The sequence below is a fragment of the Aquila chrysaetos genome, chromosome 24 (genome assembly GCF_900496995.4).
Source record: "Aquila chrysaetos chrysaetos chromosome 24, bAquChr1.4, whole genome shotgun sequence".
Taxonomy (NCBI): Eukaryota; Metazoa; Chordata; class Aves; order Accipitriformes; family Accipitridae; genus Aquila; species Aquila chrysaetos.
The window spans coordinates 18,305,753-18,331,674 of record NC_044027.1 but is presented as its reverse complement, the minus strand read 5'-3'; the positions used below and the strand labels follow the sequence as shown (position 1 = coordinate 18,331,674).

The 25,922-nt window shown below is 39.7% G+C and overlaps 1 protein-coding gene across 1 annotated transcript in view; it reads right to left on the bottom strand.

Moving 5' to 3' along the window:
• LOC115334876 (DAB2 interacting protein) overlaps positions 1-25,922 on the bottom strand; it is a 211,742-nt gene that overhangs the window by 173,572 nt on the left and 12,248 nt on the right. The window lies entirely within an intron of this gene.

Sequence of the window (25,922 nt, the reverse complement as noted above, 5' to 3'; positions counted from 1 at the left end):
TAAGCACATGGAGTCCAACACAAATTGAAGAAGAAACTTTTACCAGGATCAAACATCCTGTGCCTCAAAACAGCCTGCTGCCTTCCACTACCCAGGAGAAAAAAAACCCCATGAGTGTAAAGTCTCCATTGTGTAGCAAAAATTCCTATACCAAAAAGAAAAAATCTTGTACAAAACCCCACATCAAACAAAGCTCCTCATGCATAAATGGGAACTGTACAACACTTCCTAGCACCATGCGTCTTCCATGAGTAGCTGCTGGGAGGAAATATTTGTTTAAGCCTGATTATTCTTTACAAAAAACCTTATTACTAAAATAAAATGTTAACAATGATTCATTGAGTGATTAACAGAGTAACTTCAGGTCTGGGTTTCCAAAGATCTCCCACTTCCTTCTCCAAGACAAAATTAAAGCAGTTCTCTGCTATGACCTCTGTAAGCTGACCCATGGGGCTTTCTGTGAACTCAACTTGCAGCCAACTTGAATGTATTCATTGAAACTCTTTTACTCGTTCTCTGAGTACAGTTGAGCTAACAGTGCTATTTACAGGGGTCACCTAGCCAGCCAGACTAAAACAAACACATTTCCTTTTAGCAGAAGGATCCTGCCATAAAGAATTCCCTCTGACAGACGACACTGGCGCTAGTTCCCACTCAGCGCAGGAGGAGCTACGCAGCAGACACCAAATGCACCGTGTACCAGTAGTGCTCGAGACTCAACGAGATTTTTGTCAACAGGAGAATGAAGAAAGTTGTTTGGATCGCTCCGAGCTGATTCACTTCAGTATTGTAATACAACTGTTGAGAAACTTTTTATTTACAATAATACACAATGATGTGAATTTTTTCCCAGATTTGTGCTAATATTAACCATGATATTTACCACACGGTAATGCTTTTTTTCTCCCTGCACTTTTTTTTTGCCATTATGATTATTTCAAAAACAACCTTTTTGTTCAAATGAAATATTCAGCAAAAAATTGGTTTGTAAAATATTTTTTTGTTATTGTTTCAGTTGGAAATAAAAAGCACTTTTACATTAGTCCCTACCACTTTTCTAGTACAGTAAAAATGGGAAAATCGGCTTATTTACTGTGAAAAAATAAACTGGAAGATATTCAAGATCCTGCAAATCTCACATTGAAAATTTGAGGGGAAAAAATGGAACATATTACAAAAACATCACAGCATAGGAAAGCTGTTGTTTATTTTATATAAAAAATAAAAGGTCCTTATCTTGTTTTTTTAACCACCTTTTAAACAGCTCATCTATCTTGCTTTCCAGAAGAATGTTGGCTCTGTGAGCTGCCTTCTCTCCAATTTTTCACTGTTGTGCAGGTGTGTAAGATTTCCTGTGAGTGATGAGAACTCAATATGTGCTCAATGGGTAAGATTAAAAAGATGGTTGGAGGATAACTGACTGAAAAGTCAGTGTTTTCTAAGACAGCTTTGAAGTAAAACTTGCGGAAGACAGCTCTCAGACAGCTTAAAGGTGCATGGCTCCACACTTCCCAGAGATCAAACCAACCACAGCCTCCCAAAGTTTGCACCTTCCAAATTCGACTCTGGTCATTTCGTCTTTCTGAAGACATCTATCCATCCTGACCAGATGCAGTCTCTATTATTCATGGTAAGTAGCAGAGACACGCAACTTGTTTGGTACAGGAATCATAGACTAGAATCACAGAATAGCCCAGGCTGGAAGGGACCTCAAAAGATCATCTGGTCCAACCTTTTGTGTGAAAGGGAGCCTAGACGATGAATTTTTATGATCAAAGAAGACTTAAACATTGCAATAGGTAATGCAGAAGACAAACCGTAAAAGACAAGTAATACCAGTCATGTCTTGCAGAAAGCAGGAGCTAGCAGACTACTCTGTGCCATTGAGGAAGAAGAACAGAATTTCAGAAATAAAGAGGGAAGTCTAACATCTAATGAGCAGCTTGCATGTAGAATTCTGGTATTCAGTTATTATTACTAGTTATCAATGCTAATACAAAGAACACATTCACATGCTGCTCCCTACCTATGCAGACATGAATTAGATGCTCATCTTTACTTTCCTATCTGCAAATTTAAATAAAAAAGAATCATTACCTTTAGGTTAGGAATCTAATTATTAGATGTAATAATAAATTATTGTAATAAACTATGTATTCTGCATTAACCTTGATCAAAATATTCATATAACAAAATAAAGCAGCTGCTAAAAATATTTTTACTTTGTATTTCAGTAGTAAACTTGCTGTTGTGTTGCTGCAGGGAACAACCTGAGAGAAGTTTGGCATCACTGGCTTCCTATGCTGAATTTATTAGTTATTATTAGCAGAAGTCTCAGGTATTTATTGTGTGTTCTAATAGAATGGCTTTTCAATGTGGTGTGCTAAAAGGTCAGAAAAAAAAGATCAACCTTTCTGAAAGTTGCTGCAGGGCATCACTATCCTTCCTTGCATGGAAGTCTACTCTGTTTTAACTCAAGGTGGGGAGAAGAAAAGGGTTTTACAGGTGTTAGAGTAGTCTAGTAACTCACTTTGTGCACAAACAACATTTACCTAATCTGAGGAATCCAGTTTGCTCCAAGGGAAGCAGACACTTTTATGCTCACCTCTGGATGTGTAGCTGGTTCCAAAGTGCAATATAAGGACACATGAGATTTACACAGCAGTATGAATCAACACTTGGGGTATTTAATCTCATGATAACATCACACTGAAAGCAGCGTCTATGTTGACAAGTGAAATGAAAGATTAACTTGATTACACATGCTATGTAAAACTTACTTCCTGATTAATTAATAGATTAGACACTTCCAATTCATGTTGAAATGCCTGATAATGATCTTATGTGCATATAACAAATCACTGATTTATATACACACAATCCAAACTTCATTTTTCATGTGACAGATTATTTTCTTCCTTTCCTTGCCACATAATTTGCAAACTACACTACAAATATAGTTGCTTGTTTTACTTGCGTTTTGGCATCAGATCACTCTTCCAAGGAATATTTTGGCAAGTATGTTCTTTAGCCATGTTCCTTAGCAGGCTTACATGACAGTGTATCACAGAAAACACCATCTATTTTAAAAGAATACTCTGTTAACAAGTTAAAAAATGAAAACACAGCTATTGTTTTTAAAGACCGGTTTACAAAACCAACTGGAAATCCTGCAATCAATTTTTAAATATCATTGTGAGGGTGGTTTATTTTAATTTATGGTCTTTCTTCTGGCACAACACCGCAGTGCTGGTCTGAGAGAAGTTATTGTCCAAGTTCAGCTAATTGCAGAAAGTGAAGACCTTCCTTAAAATAACAGAAATATGAAAAACAATCTAAAAGCAATACCAGGGATGGGATGTTTTTAAGTGTGGAACCTCAGTGAAAACAACTAACATCTCCGGTCCCCAAGCTCTACCAAGACACGATCCACCCCTGCAAATTATCACACTGCTAGGTCTTTACCTCAGTGACCTCACAAGCTCTGTGCACAGAACTGGTTAATAATCTGATAAATGACACTCCAAATAACAATGTTAGAAAACATCTAGAAAGGCACACAGTTATTCCTGCCAAATGATGATGTAATGCTCTTCTATTGCAGTATCAGTTCAAATAGAATTTTTTCTGCTTATCTTCCTAGTTATTCATACAGCTGTTCCACTCGCAAGAGTAACTATCTAGTCTATATATACCCATTCTGCTAATAGGCCCACTATATTTTTAGAGGGAAAAAGCTACAGCAAAAACTCTTCCTACGGAATTTATATCCCTTATTCTTCCAACATACTCTCTTCTACTGGGTTCACACGTCTAACTCTTTCCTTCGAGCACCTGCAAAGGGCTATCCAATGACGGCTTGTCTTCATGGTCCTAGTACATCCATGTGGCAGCAGTCTTGGATGATCTGGTTTGCAGGGTTTGTAGAATTCATTAGTCAAAATGATATACTAATGCAAAGAAGGCAAAGTTTTCTGATGCCTGTTTGGTGTTTTATTTAAAATAGTTGGGTGGGTGGCCTCAAAACACACTTCCTAGGAGACTCAGATAATACCTCTAACTGACAGAGTACATACTTGCTCATGAACAGCAATGCAGGAATCATCATACCATTTCCTTATTCTCCACCCTAAAAAAGAACTTGGTTCTTGACCTCTGTGCTGAACCTCACAACAGGTCCTTCTGAAGTTAACACATAACTCTTTAGAAAGAGAGCTAACACCCAAACAGAGCAATGAACTGATCAATACTTGTGATTGTTCATTAGAAGCACTCTACATACCTTCATTAGATTTTCATTACACGGAAGAAAATGCAAACACCTGCTACAACTCAAAATGTGAGATTTCAAAACAAATTCTACCAAGAATGAAAAGTTCAATGTGACTTCAATAAAAATCACAATGGAGGCTGCAGCGCCTAAGCAATGCATAGAGATATATATATATCACAGCAGAAAGAGACCCATTAGACGGTCCACCATGGCACAGCCTCCCAGCCAGCCCCTGCAAGCTGCTGCTTCACAGCTGAAACTACGTAGTCAGTCTTTGTTAATCTCAGTCTAACTCAAAACTCTACTTATCTTTTTCTTTCTAAATCATCCCCAGGACAAGACTAGAATCTCTTTTGTAATGTAAAGGCTCTATAGTAAAATTTAGAAACAACATATGGCACAAATATCAAGCGTGAACATCTCTTCCCATCCTGTACGTTTCAAAGACTGTGCAAACAGCACTTTTCCCTCGTTTTGATCCTGCAGCCAAAATGAGTCATCTGTGAACAATTATGGCTCTGGCAGGGGCCTGACTGTTTGAGAATGAAAGGAAACACTTTATTATTGAAATGAACAGTATGCCAAGCCAAGAGGCGACTGCAGAGAAATGTTAAGAGTCCTTTGTCCTCCTTCAGCCAGCAAAATCGAAAGCAGTGGAGGCAGCACTCTCCTCTCAGACGCCTGGTAACACCTAATTTCAGTACAGGCAATGCAAAAGCATAAGGAAGTGTGAGCTGTGGAGATGAGCAAGTACGTATATGGCAGGAAAAGAAACAGAGTGCCGTAAAGCAGGCGGCCTGGCTTGAGAAAGTGTTGGTTATTCCTGGCTTACTTCTCCCAGAGGAGTTGTGAACATATTAAAGGAACATACAGTCAGAGGCCATGGAGCTGAAATCTGAAACTATTAAATGACATTTGTTGGGAGCTTGGTACTGGCTGAGCTTAACAGGCTCTTCGGAAAGGGGATGAAGGGAATTCCCCCTGACGAGAAAAAAACAGCGACATAACAATTTAGTAGGGACACTGATCTTCCTATGTGCAGCCCATTTTCAGCATTGATACTACTATACCTGTTTTGACGCCTACACTCACGAGGGGACAGACAAGATCTCTCTGAAATGTAAGGGTAACTTTTGTGATGTAGGCTGCTCACTAAGAGATGGACAGGGCAGGTAACTGGGTAGGTTATTGGTTTGATGGACTTGGCAAATGATACAAGCAGGAGATGATTTAAAAATTGGACTATGAACTACATATGAGCAAGTAATTTCCAATCCATTCTTGTCTTTTCTGCCATGAGCAGCTTTCAGAGGGAGGAACAATATGGTAATCGTCACCCAGAGCCTATAGACTATTTAAAGAATGTTAAGGTTGATAGGGTGGCAAGGGAGAGCAGTGTACACAGAACTGCTAAGGGAAGGCGTAGGGCAGGAGATCAGGGAAGAATCTGGGAAGAGCACATTTTGCATTCTGAAATTCAGTTCCAACCCCCAATAAAAGAGATGTTTGAGGAAGATCTTGAGATTAATATTCTGACAGCAGGACCTCTCAGGTCAGGACATTAGCTGAAAAATACCCCTTTACTGTTTCTGCAACTCTGAGCTTTGAAAATCTCTGGAACTGATTATACCACCATTACCACAGCTTGGGCAGCACCAATTCCCAAAACTAAGCAGTTTGGCAGGCCTGGTGCCTAGGCTAAGCTAGTGTGCTTTATACTATGTTGAGGAAGCTGTTGAGCATCCAGGCTCACCAGTATTAGGGGATTCTTGCTGGCCAAGTCTAAAATGCAAAACCCCTATGATCCTAAGCGGGGTAGCGAACATTTACAGACACTGTATTTGTTTTGGCAGTTGAGCGACAGTTAGTGATCAGCCTTGGAAAAGGCCAGATTCTCCTTTCTTCAGAGAGTCCCACAGGGATCAGGAACGCCACACTTGCTGTATTAGGCTAAATGCAACAGACTCCAGAACTCCTTGAATTGAAGGGATTTTGGAGGGTCTTGTTTAGCCCGTTATACAAAGGCACTTTCACTCCTAACAGAACTTATTAGGGTCAGAGGTACAGATTTCCTCCAGATATACATCTAAACACGACAGTCTGGCAAACACTGACAAATCTTAAGTGGTAAAATACTTAGCAGCGATGCCGAAACAGACATCAGGAATAGGAAATTTCCCAAAATGCTCATTCTTTGCAATTCAATGAAGTAGCCTATGGTTACCTTTACACAGTATGTGGCAATACTACACGGAAGGCATCTTGTTACAGTCAGAGTCATCTGGAATCTAATCTTGGCAGCAATAGGAGTGCTCTTTTGTTTAGGTCATGTCACTCATAAACTTCATACCATAACACACACAGCTGTGTATAAATCTACATAATACAGGTTATTGTGAAGCTTTTGCCAACGGTGTCTATGCTTCACTTTGCGTACATTAAGTGTACACCTCTATTCAATTTGTCTCAACTTTTCTGAGCATTCCTAAGTAACAAGTAAGCCCTCAAAGTCCATCAATACTTTGACTATTTCAACAGAAATTAGGTAAGTTTCAAATTAAGCCATATAAAACAAAGACAACTTCAGCGGTCACAGCCTGTGCTGAGCACACAAGAAAAACATCTGTTGTATACACCGAGCACAGAAGAACACGGAAGAAGTGAGGAAGCCTTTTCAGCTGAAAATGCCAGAAACACTGAGCGCCATGTCAGCACTTTTAAGTCTAACGGAATACTGTTATGTTCTGAAGACAGGCCGGCATTCCAATACATCTTAGAGGGAAGTTTTCTCTATCAGGCCAGATTCTTTTGTAACAAGGCAACGCCCCTGAGAAGTGCCTGACGTACGATCTTTCATCTGGTCAAAGCTGTCCTTCCAGGTAAATTCCTTCATTACTACCGTGCCTCTAACCCAGCAAATGAACATTCATGTTTTCCTCTAAGCAGCTCTCCGCGGTGTTTCTCTCCCCATCGGCAGGCCCTGGTGCGGGCAAGGGAAGGCAGCACCCTGGCTGCCCAGGGGCCGGGGTCGGGGCCGGGTCCAGGACCGGGGCCGAGGCCGAGGCCGGGGCAGGAGCCCAGGCCGGGTCCAGGACCGGTGCCGAAGCCGAGGCCGGGGCAGGAGCCGGGGCCGGGTCCAGGACCGGGGCCGAAGCCGAGGCCGGGGCAGGACCGGGGGCAGGACCGGTGCCGAAGCCGAGGCCGGGGCAGGAGCCGGGGCCGGGTCCAGGGCCGGGTCCAGGACCGGGGCCGGGGCCGGGGCCGGGGCCGGGTCCAGGACCGGGGCCGGGGCCGGGTGTCTCCGCACGGCTCTGCTGCCCCCCGCAGGAAGGAGGGCGCCGGCTCCGCTGAAACCGCAGCCGGCCCCGTCCTCTGCCGGAGCTCCGGGAGGTGTGTATTTTACCCGGAAAAAAACCGCCAGTGCCATGGAAATCGGTCCCCAGAACCCGCGTTAACCAAATATATATGGGGTTACGTTTCCTCCCAAGATCTATTTTCCTCTTTAAAAATCCTTTTTGCGGAGCTTAGAGAACACCCAACACCCCCCGCCCCCGCCAAACCAGGAACTGAAACACCATGGCCAGGCCTCTCACACTTGTTATTTTAGCTGAATAAACTTTGCCTTTGGCATTAAAAATAGGCTAGGAAGATAAATACAAGGTCATACTCTGCAATTGCTGTGTAGTCATTTTCAGGCACAGATGCTAAAGTACATTAAAAAAAATTACATCCGTTTTACTTGGAAACCCCAGTGAAGTATCCAAGTAAGTTAGTTACTCAAGGCTTCAACATTTCCAACTTAAAAAAAAAAAACAAAACACAAACCCTTCTGTTTTGGAATAATATTTAAATCAGACATATGCATGGCAAAGAAATAGTCCAAGTGAGACAGTTACAGTACAGTTCAGCAGTAAAGTCAGTGGCAAAACAGCAGATTTAAAGATGCGTAGGCCTTATTGTGATTGTTGTTAGTGATGAACTTGAGAGACAGGCAGGTTTCATAACTCATGGTGCTGTATCTGAGGTAAGATTGTCCAGACTTCATGTACAAGGAGGTAAAGCTGGGTTTTTTTGGCTTGCACTGCATTTTCTATTTTGTTCATGAAAAAGGAGTCAATTATGTAAGATGCTGAGCAGTCTGAGGTCAAATTAGCAAAACTCTTACATCCGTGCTTAATTTCAAGAATATGACTAAATGAAATCTAAATGCTATAGGTTTCATTACTTCCATCTGTAACAACACACGGTCCTAGGTATGCTCAAGATCTTTCACCCGAATCAGTTCCTGGCTATAACAAATGTTTTACAGCACTGCCTGGTAACTTTCCCAGCTTTCTCAACCTGCTTTTTTCCATGGCACACTAAAAAACATATATGGATGTAATAATTGCTAATCCAATGACTATATTACTTTACTGCATACAACTGACTTAAATATGCCAGCTACAAACAATCCCAGAGTCCTAGATAGAACTGAACGTCTGCAATATGCCTCTGCTTTCAGAAATACATCGGATGCGTCTAATAACCCAGTATAAAACACGTCCTGTGCCTAAGGCAGGCCTTTGACAAGGAGTAGTGTGTGACTCTGAGATGAGAGCAGAGGACCAGAGATCCGCGTTACGGTGCCCCAGCCTTGTCTGAGTCACAGCAGTACTTGGAGCAGACTTCAGGGTATTGGTTTTTCCCTACTAAAAAGGCATCAGAGAAGTAATTAGGCTCACCAAGACTTAGGCTTGTTTACTGCTGCAATGCACTCCGAGAGCCTTGGTTTGAAGAAGGTAAGAATCAAGAAGGACTTGCTCAGTGTTTTGCAACCACTAGACAAAGCAGCTTTCGCTCTCGAAGTTAAATCCCGAACCCACTGTGACCTTATGCCCATTCCCAGACAATTTTCCCCTTCTTCAGTGGAAGTGGCACCAAGCTGAATCATAGACTGTAGGTTTTGGCACAGCCTGCCTTATCTCAAGCAATGTTGTTATTCACTCACCCTTGTGAGGTACACCGACCCACAGGCCCAGCTTTACAGAGCACTTCCAAAATGTGGCAAAGATGACTAAGAAAATCTCACCAAGTTACCAGGAGAAAAGAAGGTGGTGGAAGCTGCTGGCTATCTGCCAAGTCTCTCCACTCCGGTTTTTCATTTTTAGTTTCTGCTCTTTGCTGGAAAGTTTCTACTTATGCTCTGGTTTCCATGGCAACTGCATTTCTTGCCTTTCTTCTCCAGCATTAAATTTTTTATTTGATTTCCCTTCTTCCCAAGACATGACTTTCTTTTCCTTTTGAAAAAAAGAATTAAGTGTTGTCTTTCTCTTTGGTTGGTGATATTTTTAAACGAGGTGAGAGAGACTTTATTCTCAATCTGATGGAGAATCTGTATATAATAGCAGCAGAGAAGTAATCTTCCAAGTAAGAATGTCAGGGGATTCCCTTGCAGAAAACCCATTTACCATAACTATCTTACATGTAACAAGGTTACGACATGTAAGAGTTCCAGATACTGTGGAACCCAACATTTTTTAAAAATTGGCTGGTTGTTTTTATGAGACCAGACCTGGCCATATTTTCTACAACTAAAAATTCTATTTTTTTTAAAGCATTATTTGTGATTCCTGAGCAGTCTCGGGAGAATACATAATAGTTTAATAATTGTAACTGCACTAGGAATGTGGTCTTCAGTTCCAAACTGTAAGAGCATTCAAATATTTTCACTGACAATCTTCTCACTTGGGTGGGAGTGGTATTAGGGTGGGTGGCAAGCTAAAGGGACCCTTCCCCTATGAGTGGCTAATCATCTGAAGGCAATGTCCTGCATATCCTCCCGCGAAGTACAGAGAGACCAAACCCTCAGAATGCATGGAGCTTAAGCTAATTGATTTGTCTTGCCCTTGCCATGTTGGGACTGAATTAATCTGACAACCTGAATTAATTTGAGAATGAAAAAATTCATCAGAATAGCAAATCTGGATTAGATCTAGTCATTTGGTTTTTCCAAGCTTTAGGTTCATCATAAACAGAAATAGTTTACATGCTGCAAAGGACTAAAATAATACAGGTTTTCATCCCATTTCATGATGAAAGATTCTCTCTACATCTAAATTCTCCAGCACATTTGGGCCATAAACTGACCCTCCTGTACAGTTGTAGATTACAAGGTTTTTAGTCTTATCTCTGCCTGGTGGGATTTCACAGTAAATTCTTTCAGGACTGAATAATTAAAAGAAGCAAAACCATAGCATTTGGCTCACACGGCAACACAAACAAATCTGTCCATGGGTGCTATCTTGTTTGCAGCACATGTGCACAGATTTACATGTAGGATTGAGGCTTAGTGCTCTGTTTGTTTAGATTTTTCATTATTCAGTACCCCAAGCATAAGGTAAATTATATAAAGACTGAAATTGGAACAACTTTAAGAGTGAGCTGACCTTATGATCATCCTAAATCATTTTATTAACCCCATTTTGCATGGTTTAGATTCTTACTACTCAGAAGAAATAAGGGAAATGGGTAAGAAGTGAGGAGTCATCTTCCATACTTGGTTCATGCTTCCCTCCTCTTCTTGAATTCCCTCCTCCAATGAATATCTAGGTCAGGAATTCACAGCATCTTATAAAAATCTGGCAATGTTCAGTGTGTTTCGCAGCCAAGCTATTTTAATTGTCAGATATTAAAAATATCTGCCAAGATCTGTGTTGTAAAATCCCATTACAACATACACTGTGCATAAACTCCCCATCGATTGGCTGAACCACAGGCCAGATCCCCCAGTTCAAGTAAAAGTCAGGAGAAAAGTTTTACATGGCGAAGTATGGCCTCCCTGTTTTCTTCCCTTTGAGCTGACAGGATTAGGGATTCAAAGAACTGCTTTAGGCGTAGCCCCCTAAATTGCAGCCGTAATGTGTCTTTTATGTGGCTACGGACAGGCTTCATGTCTCCACTGTTTCAATTCCCAGAACAGGGATTGATTTAGACAGACAGCAGCTTACTCAGCTGCTGTGCTGAGGCGAGAACATCCAGGCAGCCCCTTGCTCATCTTTGCTTGATTTAATGATTTGCTGGCCAGACTACAGAGAGCATCTCAGTAATTCATACACCAGTGTGGCATGATTTGTCGGTTGCTGTTCCTCATCTGTAATTGCAATGAGAAATGCTCATCAATCATTACAGCTTTCTAATGTAATGTTTTGAGATACAGTGATGAAGAGGCTTCAACCTGGCATATCTTTTTGAAAACATTCTGATCTTGCAAATAAAGATCTGAAAGCTATCCAAATGACAAGCCTTAGAAAGGCTAAGAACCGTGCACTGCATGCACTCTTTGACCCTAAGGTATATAACTACGCCCTCAATGAAAAGAACGAATATTCCTCCACTTAGTGCAGGGGCAAGAAGAGGCTGAAAGTAAAATTTGCTAATCTTCATTGCTATAGTCATTAACACCAAACTCTCAAGTCACAGAATCAAAATATTTTTGTTGACGTTGCTGGTTTGATTAATTTGTTGGTATTGGAGGATGTTCCATCCATCCTACTGCACTTCCCCATTAAATACAATCTTTCTCCTTTATTACTTTTCTTACTATATTGAAATATACATCATATCCAGCAAAGAAGCTTTCTAAGGATGAAAGTGCTAACTTCAGTGGCAGTAATTCCTGTTTTCGTCTTAAATGATCCAGAACTATAGTTTGACAAGAAAATATCCTTTTTACAATCTCTATATTTGAGCTGTTTGATCACCATTACAAATGCTTCCTCACCTCTGTGAAGCGCAACCTGAAAATCATCATCAGTTAGTCCCCAGTGGGACAACAGAATCCCTGTAGGTAATAAGCAAGACTGAAAGGGGATTCCTGGGTAGCTGCACTCTGTATCTCTACAATCCTTATCGCCCTCATTATTGCCTCAGCCAATTTTAAAACTTTCTTCTAACTGTACTGTTAGCATCACACCTTCCCAATAATGTCCATATTTGAATTGCTGTCATTAATTTCCTGGAGTCTAACAGAACACAATCTTAACACAATTTATTGAGACGATTAAAATTCAGAAAACAAGCTTCTCCGTGCTCCATAAAGCACAACAAATTTATTTGCTGCAGTCAGTAAAACTCTGCTGCCTAAAGCTGCGCAGTAACTCAGTAGAGCTTGAGCAGTAACTGCAGGACCCTTAAAGCTGTGCATTTCAGATAATCAATTAGAGCTGTGTTTGCACCCTTGGGGGCCAGCTGCAGACACACCACAGGTTAAAGCGGCTTCTACACCTGTAGAAGCGGAAAAAGATTCAGAAAATAAAAGCTTAGCAATAGTTTGGAGAGTTTATGGTTAGTCTATTGTGTTCAGCTGGTAGACACCACCTTGCTCTCCTGAAGACTGGTTACCAGGAGTGGCTTGTTGAAGTCAACATTGTAGCTCTCAATCTTGTACAGAAATCAAGGAAAACTGTAGCTTCTAAAGTTCACCAAGGAACAACTAACTAACAGGGCACCAATATATTTAACAAACACAAAATACACAATAAAGAAGCTTTGGGTTTTGAAACGAGACAATGTGGTAAGGTGACAGGAGCACTATTCTATCCCTCCGAGTGGTCTGCCACATGACAAAGGTGATTAAGGTGCCTGTGAGAGCTCCTGGGAAGCAATGCTGGCAAGCTTGGCATAGCTGTTAGTTTCACTCTACCAGGAATTCAGTGTTATTGGGATTCCAAGATGGAAAACACAAAAATGCAGTGCATGCTGGAAAACGTTTCTATTTGAGCAATGGGTCAGCAGTGTCTTTTGCTACAATTTCTTGAATGCAACTTCACGAAGGTACATTAAGGAGTATGCAGGTTACACAGCTGTCATTTCTACCAATTTTACCAATTATTCTACCAATAACTGTGACCAATTTTAAAGCTGTACATTTATATAATCTAGTATCTTAAGTTTCCTTAACCAAAGACAAAGCAGAATGGATTTTTCATCCACCAAATAAAAAAAAAAAAACAGCTGGAATCATTACAAATCTTTAAAAAGGCTGCAAGCATTTGGATACGCCACACTCAAGCCCTAATGCATATATTTATTTAATAAAATCACTTTATTAAAAACAGATCACCAAAAAAACAGCTTGCATTTAAACTGCCTCAAAGAAGAGATGTCACACTAGTGGTTTTTCCAGTTACTTATAAAACAATCAGTTTTTTAAAGTTATCTGTCTTTGAGAGGTAATTATTAAGTGAATTTAGAATATAATTGTCTGAATATCAATAAACTTGTATTATACACTGAGTAAGCAGTACAGGCAGATGATAAATCACAAAAGTACTGCTACATCAGAGTTTAACTTTCTGCTGAGTCACCCTTTACTGCTCCAGCATGGTACAAAGTAGCCCCTGCTTTCATTGCTAATAAAACACAGAATTAATTACTCAAAATAAAAGAGGCCTTGAAAATGTGCCCAGACAGTGCACCATGGTGGCTTTTGGCTTTTTTTCACCTTTTTTTCACCCATAAGGGAACCTCAAACCCATTGCTAGTTATTTCTTTAAAGTCAACTGCACCACACGTAGGTTTCTTCCATGTCTTTTCTATTCCAAAGAGGGTATTCATGACCGGCAGACTACAGCAAACACTCTAATCACGATACTCCTATCAAAATACTTAAACTGATGGCCAACAGCACTATAGATTTCATTTCTCTGACTGGATTATGATAAAAAATTGTTCAGTTTTGGAGATTCAGTCAAGCAACAGAAATATTTTTAGACTGGGATCCAAATCTTTCAAATATGTAGTGCTGGACTGGAATTCTCCAGGGACTTCCAGGCAATTCTGCTCCGGCTCCAACAAGAAGAATCCTAAGCTTGTTATTATTAACAGCTGCAATTCTTTATTTCCCTACTCTACAGTAAGAAGGATTCCAGCTTCTTCTTGAATATCATCTTTATAGAACATGCAAGTTTTTGTGCAGGGGATAGCTGTGCGTGTTTTCATCTTGGCAGTTCTCCAGAAATTTGCTTCAAGACATAAAGAAATCACATCAAGTTTCTAGGAAATTTTAGATCATGTCACATTTTTGTAACTCCCCCGACAAGCTGAGGCAGGGCTCTGACAGTAGGCTACCTGCATTCTCCTCCTCTTTCAAAATAACCTTATCATGAGCAGGACTAGGAACAAGCCACAAAACTTCTTTAGTGAAGTACAAACAGAACTGACAAGGTTTCCACCAATTCAGGACCAGAGTATTTAAAACCTCCTGGGCAAATGTCCAGCCCTTTTGGCAGCACTGCATTCGTGTAGAAAGAAAACATGGGAGAAAGAGGCAAATCCAACAAGCACAAGAAGCATTCAGCAGCCAAACAGCTGCATGCTGAGACCAGGACTTTCTCAGCAGAATTAATTTTCTAGCCTGGCCACTGGCAGCACTAGCACTGCGCAGCCCTGGACTTCATGACAGGCCTGAACACAAGACTGGGAACCTTGAGACCTTGCCTGTATCTTTGACAAATAAGCTGTATGGCCATGGGCAACTCCATTAATCTTGCTGACCTTTAGTTACTGCTTTGTCTGCTAGGAGAATAACTCTTTTTCACTTTCTAGAGTGCCTTGCCAGCTGTGGATGAAAACAATTATGCAAAGAGGAGGATTTGGATGTTTTTTCTAATTGTCAGAGACAGTCTGAAAGGTGCTTTATCTACCTACCAGTATTTTCCTGCAATACTTCACTATGTAAGAACATATTTGGTCTGCAGAACAACTGTCAAGTCAGTTTTCCAGTTCTCTGAGGCAGTGTGACAGATAACGATGGTCGGATTTAGAGCGTGGATTGAATAATCTCATGTGAGAAGATTCCAATTGCAGAGGTAAAGTATTAGCTAAATTTTATAATCATGGAGTTAATTTTTTTGCTAAGAAAAGCAAAGCCAAGATGAGGATTGGCTCCAAAGATTACACAGTGTGTGGTCTTTGGATTTGAAGAGCTCTGCACGGCACTCACTCATGTTACATAAATTACTTTAACAAAGTTAGATTCAGAATAATATTTATAAAGCTAAGATCCACAGACCTTTTTGCAATCACCTGGGTACAATCACCTCATTCACAAGAACTAGCTATAAATTATGCTAATCAGTGAAATGTTCAGAAGATGAAGAGGGGTTTATTGTGTAATTTTAAGTGGATTCCCTATGAAGAAAAAAATAGGGGAGATAAAAAATTACAGCATTTCAGTGAAAATTCCTTTTAAAATCTAACTTATCTGTTGTTGCATATCAGTAACATAAAGGTTAAAGGACTATGATCAGGAAATTTAAAACACATCATTTTTATTGTGGCACCCCTTTCACCTCTCCACAATGATTAAATATAATGCTGGAAGACTTTGCTCTACACAGATGTCATCTTAAGCACCAATCCTGACCACTCAAGTGAAGCCTTAATGAAGTGGCCATAATTTTGCTCTCAAGATGACAGCTCTATCTGTCTATTACATTTTACCATTACTCCATCTTAAAAATAAACCTTCATTTGTTTTGTGTTTTTTATAAAATAAAAAGTTAACACAATGAGATACAGGTTTCACTTTATGTCCTTTGGGGGGTAATTTAAAAAAATATTTAGCTTTAGCCTACCTCTAATGTATATTTCAATCAGTGGCAAATTCCTGTGCATTATTCATGTAAGACAGTACCTGCTGAGTACTTGGTACTCCTAGCAAGCAATAGGTAGTAGAATTATAAAGTATCATTATTTATTAAGTTTGTGGTTCTTCCTATAACACCTGGTAAAAGCAGAACATCTGACTAATTCTCATGAATGAAGACCTTGCACATCAGGTATGTTACCCTGTTTTACAGAGAGTTGACAGATGTTTAGAAGCTGTATTTCCACCTGTCCAACAACATGGGACCTTCTTTGACCACTGCTTGCACTACCCAGAGGGCACTCCTAAGTAACCAAAAGAAGTCAGGAGAGCACAGCAAGGAAGGTAGCTGGCTGTGAGGTGATTTCCCGTATTTCAAGTCAGGTTCTGTACTGAAGTATAAGGGAAGCACAAGAAAGGTAATGTTCCACACGTTTTTAAACAAATCACAGGATATGAAGGTGAAGAACAGGAAATCCCGTATTAGGTGCGACATCTGACAACTTTTATTTATGGATGGATGATGAGAAGTAAGGGGGAGTAAATAACTTCTCTAAAGCCATAGAACAAAACACCATATAGACAGGATTAGGCTGTAGGACATAGACTATCCTGTTATCTATGTGATTGCTTTTCTCCATCTGTCTTTGCACAGTCTTGCCTTTTCTAGAATCAAAGCAAAAGCATCACAGGCTTATATAAATGCTGACCAACTATTTTACAGAGTAGTGCTTCTCCACCTTTTCTGCCCAGGTTTCTCTTTAATCAAGTAAGATTTTTTCACTCTTCCCTGCAGTCCAGAGGGTACTCTGTACTTTCCTTACTGTTCATAGCAGTTCACAGGTGTATACAGCAGGTGTATAATCAAGAACTACTTGTAGGCTCTTTACCTGACTTCTTTGTTCAGATGACGTCAAGTTCAGATTCCATGAAACGAAAATCTTCCAAACAGAGGTTACAACACTAAGTGTCCAGACTTCGGTATGTTTCAAACATTTTGCAGGCCACCCCGTGATACCTGTAACACAGCCCTAAGGGCTTTAAACCATTAAGGAATCTACTTGTGTGTCGATTCTTTCTGGTTTCCATTAGATTATTTGCACAGACATTACACAGTGATGATACTTGGCACACAAAACTCCATTAAGAGGAGTGATGTGCTGTCTAAAATTAACTATGTATTTGTTTTCTCTTCAGTTTCTATAGAACATGAGGAGTGATGCAGATGGTTGACAGCAGTGAGATTATAGCGATAGCTGTAAAATTTGATGAGTGTTATCAAAAGCATCGTATGGCTTACGATAGCAAGCAGCAATTAAAAAAAAAAAAAAGAAAGAAAAAAGAAGAAAGATTTCCAAGCTTGCCCTGGACAGGACAGTTTACAAAACAATTTTGTCATCACACTTCACAGATTACCATTAGCAAAAGTAAGTTTCAAGCCAAACTTGATTTTAACATGAAGCATTGATGCCCACTTACCATAAGAAATAAATATCTTAAAGGAATATATCTTAGGGCACTCCCTATGCACTAGGGAGTAGTAATAGCAAGGGGGTTTAAAGCTAGTTTCATACTAAAGGATTTATTAAAATAAGATCACTACTTCAAACCTTAACAGATACTGGTTTTCTGAAGCAATTACAGGAATAAATCTGTGAACAAAATAAATGTGCTGTGTACTAGCCTGAATCAATGACAAAGGGAGATTTAAATCTGGGGGTGGGAATTTTACTGCTCAGGAAAGCAAGGCAGTGATCAACTGCATTTATCTGAGACAAATGCTAAGCAACTTGCTCCAGTACCTCTGGACTAACTTACTCCAGATAGATCACTGTTCCTCCATGGCTAGAAAAATGTTATACTGCATATTGTTATATTGAGGGAGACGCTTGACAAAGCAAGCTGAATCCATTAACTTTCTACCACTTTCAACCATAATAAGACTTTGTTCCACCTCTATAGATGAAATATTAATCCGACCTGTAAGAGAATGATATCCACAATCTTCTCCTATTACAGACCTCCCTGTTCAAACTCTTCTCTTCTTTTGAGAATTACCTTTGCTCCTTACCAAGCTGGCAAAACTCTCATATTCATATTTCCCCCTCCCTCTTCTGGAACTCCAGACTTCCCAAAGCTACAATGATTTACTGAAACTAGTTCTACTTAGTAAGAACTCTGGCAAGCAGAAGCTATACTAAATGCACCAAGCGATTCACAGAACAAGATAAAATCTTCCAAGAAAATTTTCAAGCAGTAAAAGAAGAAACAACTAGTGAAGGGTTGACAGTTTTCAATGCTCCCTGAAACATGGGAAGATCAGAAACAGAAAAATTAGTATCTTTTATCTTAAGGTGCACATCTACCCATTCACCAGCTGAAAATTAGGGATTGATTCATTAGAAATCAGGACAGATGAAAGCACTGTTCCTTGGCTAGACCTCCAGAGAACATATCCAAAGCATCTGTAAGAGATGGACACTTAACCCTTAAACATTATAGAGTTTTCAAAATATCCATATGTTACATCTACTGGGGTACAAGTTTTTTACAGTAGGAGGAAGTTAATTATAATCCAATGGGGGATATGTTTCTCTGTGTTGGTTTTTGATTTATATTTAATCTCTATCCTACACCAAAATATGTACATACATAATTAGCTTAAAATATTTAAGAACATTTCTTGATGTGGGATCCATTTGCAAGGAACATGATACTAAGTGCCAAGACTGAACTGAACTGATTTACTGACAAAGCATCAATATTTTCAAAAACATTTACACTGTAGAGAGTATGGAATTTGATAATTTAGAAATTTCTATAACATTGGCAAGTTTACCACACATAAGGTCTTCACCCTGAAGTATGTCAAGTAAAATCATGTGTTGTACTTCCTCAAACATGACCAGACTTCATATGTAAACTCTTTCCCTTTGAAGAAATCAGATCACATTATTAGCTGAGATAATTTCTTAATTTAGTTAAACAGCACTGTAATGTAAAAAAGACTAGAAAAAATGCAAGCGTAAATTGCTGGTTCACCAAGGAACTTAATTTCTATGAATATGTACTTCACAGAGGACAAAACAATTCTGCTTCCCCTTAATGACGCCTCTCTGGGTCATCCTGCTTAAGGATAGAAAATTAGAGATTCAGTCTCCTTTCTTGTAATTCTACATGAAATGGTGACACCTTTCCAGAGAGCTGATGGGACACTGGCTCCCTTCATCACAGAAAGAATGTTCCAGGTTGTAAGAAAATACAGATTAGTACTGCATATAAAAACCCAGACTAACAATGGACTTTGTAGATGTTGGCATCAGTTTGACCAGTTTTGTTTTTCTAGACAGTGTTGTGTTTAGCAGTTTAAGGGGGGGTGTCAAGGGTCAGTCAACATAATAATTAATTCCTGTCAAGATCATGATTCCTGTTATCAAAGAGGAGGTAAATGGAATGCATGCAAACCAAGGATTTCAGAACCTGTGATGACAAATGATTCAGTACCTACAACTTGGACTCACAAGAAGAGGGAAGGGTTCAGGTCCAAGAGGAAAGGTTAAAGTCAAATGAAAAAACAAAGGTAAATCCATTAAACTTAACTGGCTTATCTCCCAAATATGCAGTATATACATATCAGAATTTAATCACTTAAATCCTGCAATTTTACAACTACTTTTAAGCCCGGTCACTTTACAGGGCTCTTCCTGAACAACACACACAGAGTGCCTTTTTAAAGTACTATCCAGGTCGATGGTTTATAGGACAGTTATGCTCAAGGCTGAATACTGAATAAAGCTCAGTGCTCCTTTATTCCTCCTCCACTCTTTGCCTTTTGTATTTCGAACAGAAGGAGGGAAGAGAACAAAACCTAAAAATCTAGCACAAAACAGCTGTACAATGGTTCTTCACAGAGGTGTAACTGCTGAGACAGACATCAGCATTTATACGTATGCGCGAGAGCAATTCTTGTCTGACTGTTCCTCAGTAGCAGTAAACCTAGCAATAGCAGAGGAAGGACCTGAAATTGCACACCTTTTACAATGAGCTTTGCATGATCCTGATGTCCTTGCAACTGAGGAGTGGTATTCATAGAGACAGTTTTGATCATTAGTGTTCTATGAGTTTATTTATCTTTTTTGTTATATATGAGTTTAACATCTTGGAGCAGTTACTGGGCAGATGGGACTGCAATGAAATAAAGAACACAGAGGCCTTGATTCTCCTCCCGCTTGCGCTACCACAAAATCAGTTCTACTCCACTGCACATAAAAGCACAGTGTGACTGAGAGCAAATGCAATGAGAGCTGGACAGGAATCTGATCAGCTGTCCACAAAACGCTGGCGGAGGGGGAGCTTAAAAAAATTCCCCATTTCACTTTTAGATGCATCAAATGCCTGAGATCAAGAAGTAAGCAATCTCAAAGGGCCCATAAGAAATCAAGATGAACTTATCCACAACCTTAGGACATATTTATATATGAAAAATTTTGAGGCAGTATAAGAGAAATCACTGCCTTCTTTATCCATGCCAATTTACCAGTAGTTATAAAAAAACCACCAAAACAAAATGACATCTTTTCAAAAGGGGATGCCTTGTATTTACAGCTTGTGTCCATACTTCTGCAGGCATGTCTTGGCTTCTTGATTTCATGCCTATTTAGGATTCAAAGCTGTTAAGGTGCCTATTCACAGACATTTTGCAGCCACAGGTGTTTGCCTGTGGAAATCCCACATATATACAAGAAATCCGAGACAAATATAATCTTAACATAATGGAATTAAATTTGCCTTGAATTAAAAGCTACCATTGAAAGCCAAAACAATAGTGACTAGGACAGTGGCATTAGAAGAACAGCCCTACGGACAGGACTAAATGGCAAAAAAAAAAAAAAGCTCAGTAGCTTTCAATCATTTGTGCTATTGTGGCTAAGGAGGGGCAAGGGTTAATGATGACAAAGCAGACCAGGATGAGGTACCAGAAAAGCCTGGAAGGAGGAAGATGACCAAGAGAAAGGTGGCAGGCACCTAGACATCAAAACTTCTAGGTCTTGGTGTCTGACAAAAGCCTTTTTGACCTCCTTGACCAAAAATACTAAAATATAGTACTGGAGAACAGAACTTCCCTCTACTGTCAGTTGTCTTCCATCCCTAACATACACAAATTGAAAACACAAAATGAGACAATCGGTCTGATTCTTTCTCGGACTGTTATGATATTGACAGAACGCTGAATGAAGCTCAAAACAAGTTTATCTTTCCTACCCTAAATTTAATTTAGACTTGAAATATGGGGGGAGAAGGTCTCTCCTGTTAATTTGTAAATGTCTTTAAAAAAATGAATGACCTATTTGGACTGGTGACTTTTTACAAAATAAGGCAAAACTTGTTGTCACAAAGCTCGAGACTTTAACAGATGTGTTAGATACTCCCTAAAAGAAACTGCTTCAGTCCTGAACACTGGTAGCTCTTTCAAAGCCAGATAGTTGGTTAGCTTTGCAGCTTGAAAACCTGAAGGGGTTTGCTCTTAACACTGCAGGAGATCTTCACCTTTTTAGCAGAACAGCATGACAAACAGGCCAACAAGCCGTTAACCTGTTCTTTCTTCTTGAACCTTTGCATTCCACCCATTAAAAAGTCTTTTTCACTGCCCTGAAAATCTGGCTGTTGGAACATCCTCTTGTTCCACATTTTCCACAGCTACAACATTATTCAGCACTCTCAGGAGGAAAGTTAGGGTCATCTTCTGATACTGGCAGTTCTTCTGAGCGGGGGTAGGGAGTGGGGGGGCTTTGCTTTTAGAGATAAAGCCATGTGGATGAAATTATAAGAAAACTGAGGAAGCTATACATACCAAGATATGAATCTTTCTGTAAGAATTTCTTTTTTAAGAATAGACATGTTCTCTCTTACTCCCCCCCGAATTCACCCACACAAACTGTATTAAAAGCACAAGCTTGCATATATTACCAGTATTCTCCATTTCTTTTTAATCCTATTAATAATTATCACCATTTCTCAAATTAATAGTATCGGGAAATTCTTCTGTGAAAATCTATAAACTACATACAGACATAACCAGCAGCCATTTCATATACTGCAGTTTGAAAAACATACTGTCCTAATCTAAAGCACATCCTCTTTTCTCAGTGAAAGGTACTACACACTGTCCTGGTTTCAGCTGGGATAGAGTTAATTGTCTTCCTAGTAGCTGGTACAGTGCTATGTTTTTGAGTTAGGTATGAGGAGAATGTTGATAACACTGATGGCTTCAGTTGTTGCTAAGTAGTGTTTAGTCTAAAGTCAAGGATTTTTCAGCTTCTGATGTCCAGCCAGCAAGAAGGCTGTAGGGGCACAAGAAGTTGGGAGTGGACCCAGCCAGGGCAGCTGACCCAAACTGGCCAAATGGGTATTCCATACCATGTGACATCATGCCCAGTATATAAACTGGGGGGAGTTGGCTGGCGGGGGATCACTGCTTGGGAACTAACTGGGCATCAGTTGGCGAGTGGTGAGCATTTGCATTGTTCATCATTTGTATATTCCAATCCTTTTATTATTACTGTTGTCATTTTATTAGTGTTATCATTATCATTATTAGTTTCTTCTTTTCTGTTCTATTAAACCGTTCTTATCTCAACCCATGAGTTTTACTTCTTTTCCCAGTTCTCTCCCCCATCCCAGTGGGTGGGAGGAAGTGAGTGAGTGGCTGCGTGGTGCTAGTTGCTGGCTGGGGTTAAACCACGACACGCACATTTGAAATATTACTCCCCTCAAACACTTCTCTTCTCAAGACACCTATTTTCAAACCTTGACTTTATTCCCGAGATTCAGTTCTTCTACACTGTCCATAAACCATTTAATCTTAGTTCTATTAGACATGTGACTGCAGAATGAAGTTAAGTACAAGACTCATTTCAACTGACAATATTCTTTGCCTTTAATTCTGTGCTACTTAATTAAAAATTACAATCTTGAAACAAGGGAGTTTCTTGTTCTGCCTTGAAGCTGCTGAGGTAAGGATCAGAAGCTAAGGATGCTGTATGGGACTTCAGCAAGAAAGACTGGAAATACACATTTTGGAATATTATGGTAGGTCACCCCTTTTAGATTTCCTTATTATTTGGTACAGAGGCATATTTGTCTAATATAGTATATATTAGACACATAATATCTACAAATATTTATTATTTGAAATATTAAGGAATCTCATCCTTAACCAAGACCTTTAAAATGTAATAGCTTTATATTCTACAGTGCACTTTAAGTTTAACCTATGGCCTTTATTGAAGTACCCGTGGTTCTTCCAGCTTCACCCTCAGTCTGCTGAAGGCATATGACGCACAGTTGTCACAGCAGTTTGCCAAGTGGCAGTCCCCAGTAATGAGAACCCCAAAAAGAAGGGCCCTGAAGCCTAAGCTAATCCTTACAAAGGAGGTGGAAATCTTCAGTTCATGGCTGAGAGGATCACTAATGTAGTTTTGTGGTTATTCTTCTATAGTTACTCTTGGCACAACACTCACACAGAGTTTAGAGTTTCGATAGCAGCCTTTCACTTCTCACAATGCCAACCACAGAAACGGCAGCCAGGCAAGTACAGAAGGCCAGCAGGTAGCACAGTATAGGTTTTGGAATTAACTTTCAGCCTACAGTACAATGCAATGTATACTTTTGCAAATTACCACGAAAAACATACAAAACCACTCAAGTTTTGACCAAGTTTGATTTAAATGTAGCAGTTAACTACTTTAAAGCATTAACTCTAAGGAATTAAATGCTAAACTAATAAATTCAATGAAATACCACCATTGGCTGATATTCTTTTAGCAGTACAAAACATGTTTTAGTTTTTGTTCCTGGTAGTAGGAATAGCATTGCTTTAGACACTGTAAAAGTCAAAGAGTAAGACATTGTAACTTTGTAAAGAAATACTACCTAAAAAGACATAGAAAGATGAAATTAGCTGAATTTTCTTTGGGAAATAATTTATTCTGTAGAAAATCTGATTCTGATCATTCAAAAGCCCTTCACATAATTGCCATACAGCCTGGCTACATTTTTTCAAGACTAAATTCCCAAGACTGAAGGAAAAAGAAGCTGTTCATTTTCAGTCCCCGTTCCAGTCACTACATACTGTTCACAGCAGAAGAGGTTAGGGATCCTGGGTCAGGGGAGCTAAAGACAGTCCACCCCAGAGCAAGGTAGTTAGCAGAGTCTCCTGTGAGAAAAAAGCAGATGTGGGCTTAAATGTCCTGAGAGAAAGGACTTTCAAAATTTCCATGAGGAAATTAAAAATCAAACCTACTTTTGCTGATTTTCACTTCCACAGCTGCTCTGCAAAATGGTTTCACATAGTCTGAAACAGAAACCAGGAACTGTCTGGCCTACTGTGCTTGCCACTAGACTGTCCCAGTTTCTCTGAAATCCTTCTCTCTCCATTAGTGCTTCTCTTCTGTTTGAAACACTGGCTTCTATGCTTCATCTGACCTAAATGGAGGCAAGACAGCCATTTTTTATCTTGATTTTGTTGTCTTATCTTGATTTCATCTTGATTTTTTAAATTTTGATAGTCTACTGGCAAGCACCAGAAGCAATGACATCATAGCAGGAGGCGGCATCTATTCAGAGGAGCTCAGAGGCAGGAAAAATACTCCCAAGAACACAAAAATAGTTCCTATTACATTTTACTCCTTGGCAAAGAAATATTAGATTATATAAAAGGCAATAGAAATAGCTAGCACAGATACATGCAAAATACTTTAACAATAATGGTAGTGCCTCATCCCTCTGGTTCACGTCTGCAAACTGGAAACCAATATTCTAGGTAGGTCAGATTTGTCTTAAGCTGAAGTTCACTAAAAGTGTACTGATTTAGACTCCAGGCACCACGTATGGCAGAGGGAGCCACATTCTTTGTGAATTAAGTGAGACTGAACTGCCAGAGAAAGTCTGGCAACTAAGTCAGGCAAGAGAGTTGTGGTGGAAGACAAGAGGAAAAAAATCTATGTGGATTCCTGAAATTAAGCTGTAAATGCACAATAGTGTTGTTGCATTGTCAGAGTTGCCACTTAAGCAAAAAAGTACTCCTTCCTATAGTGAAAATTACAATTTTTCATCTTCAAGGAAACAAATACCCTGATCTGCTGAAAAAAAACAGCACTGAGATTTTCCAAATTCATATAGACGTCAGGTGGATAATGGTCTCCACAGCAAAATGACAAATGTCCTCCAGCATTATTTTTTTTTTTTGAGGGGGCAGGGAGGGAAGAGGAGAAGACCAAAGAAAGGGAAATGGCCAAGGATGAAGACTGTGGAGCAAGAGGAATGGCTAAAGAGCTAACCAGGAACATAGAAGATCCAATGCAACTACAATACAATGATAAAAGCTTCCTGTGCGTGACCCTGGGCAAGCCACTTTTAATTCAGCTCACCTTTATAAGAACAGGATAATAGCAACACATTTAAGCTGGCATGAAGATATCTGGGTTAGAGAGAGAAAAACATTTAAGCATTGCAGTATTGATGATCATACTAGCATATCAGCAACAGGCAGACAAACAAAAAGTGCTTTGTAGGTACACAGGATCACATTAAAAGGAAATATTAACCAGTACTAAGTTGTGGAGAGCTTTGCTGGAGGATCTAGCAGTAACCCTCTACAGAAGGGTTGCGTGTTAAGTCTCTAAACACTAAACTCTACCCATGCAAAAACATCTATCACAGTTAGACCACTGAACTAAGCAACTACTGTGTTTGATGAAGGGGAAGTATAAAAAGCCTGTCTACTCTGAGCAAAAAGTAAACACACTTTTACGATCAGCTGGTCTTTGGTTTGAGTGTGCGTATGTACATACCACTGAATTAAAAAGCTCTGATTCCACTGCCCCATATACTATCGGTTATTGCTGATACTCAGTCACTACTGCCAACGGCTAAAAAACCTTCTGCTATGTCTGGAATGGAAGTGATCTTCACCTCTGGAGTTCGAAGGTCAGAATTTTATTCCTCAGCTACTTCATTATA